A 1,174-nucleotide genomic window follows, 5' to 3' on the forward strand; every position below is an offset into this window, starting at 1 on the left:
GTACTATACAGAATACACTTTAGTTTACAAGCTACGTTGTTACTTAAGATTCAAGAAAGTGATCATTTATTTGTGATTTATTTCCTCAAAATATCATTGAGATCCATCCCCCCTCCCCCAACACTGGTAGGTTCTAGTGATGCATACATATGACAATTCTTAGGGTTATGCAAAACTGAAATGGTGAGAATCTAAAATCTACCAAAGGTCTCTTACTTGTTTTCAAAAATAAAAATAAATCTGACTCTAAACCAAATGCCACAGCTTATTAATTGTTTACCTGACACTGTTAATCAAAATCTATTATATAACTGAAAATATTGGCTATCACAGGTTAAGAGATTGGAACTTCTAAGACAGAATTTGAAGTGTTGCTGTGTACTACACACACACACGCACACACACACACACATATATTTTAAATAACCTATAACCTACCGGTTATTCCTCATCAGCAAACCAATTGCTTTCTACCAATTACAGAAGCCATATACATTTTCCCTTTCATTCCAACTGATGCAATTACCTGACAAGAGATTCTTGATAATTCAAATAATGACTGACACAGACTTCACTCCTATAAATTGGTCAGTGTATCTTCAACTTATTTCTTGGCAGCACGCTATTGAAAATGCAAAAGGGAACTCTTAAGGCCCCGCTGGGATTCGAACCCAGGATCTCCTGTTTACTAGACAGGCGCTTTGACCAGCTAAGCCACAGGGCCCCTCTTGAACATTCCCTTAGATATACCGTATTTATAACATTTCTGAAATGTAGCAATTTCCCAGAAGCTTACTTGCTTTTGTAATAAAGAAAACACATCAGTCTTTCTGAATTCGTAAAAAAAAAAAAAAGAGGAACTATAACATTGAAAACATACTTTTTTTAGTACAAGGTTTTAAAATTGATTTCAAATTAAAAAAAAAAAAAAGTACGATTTCTATTTGGTGGTGACTACCTCCCCCTGCAGGAAATGTTGGATATTGCAACATATTTGAAACATTTTATTTCTCCCTTAATTCATTTTGTCCGTTGAGTCATTTTTTCCCTGTATTTCAGGTACTTTTCTAGCTATTGGAGATAGAACAGTGAACAAAAAGTTAGAAATGTCTCCCAATACAGAATTTTTATTCTAGATGGAGTTAAAAAACCAATCCTTAAAAATTTGCCAAAA

At 34.0% G+C, this 1,174-nt stretch overlaps 1 non-coding gene across 1 annotated transcript; it reads right to left on the minus strand.

Annotated features, from left to right (window-relative positions):
• Positions 1-650: 650 nt before the first annotated feature.
• Positions 651-724, minus strand: TRNAT-AGU (transfer RNA threonine (anticodon AGU)). The gene has a single exon. It is a non-coding gene; the product is annotated as a tRNA-Thr (tRNA).
• Positions 725-1,174: the final 450 nt, after the last annotated feature.

This window comes from Nycticebus coucang, chromosome 9, assembly GCF_027406575.1.
Source record: "Nycticebus coucang isolate mNycCou1 chromosome 9, mNycCou1.pri, whole genome shotgun sequence".
Lineage (NCBI taxonomy): Eukaryota > Metazoa > Chordata > Mammalia > Primates > Lorisidae > Nycticebus > Nycticebus coucang.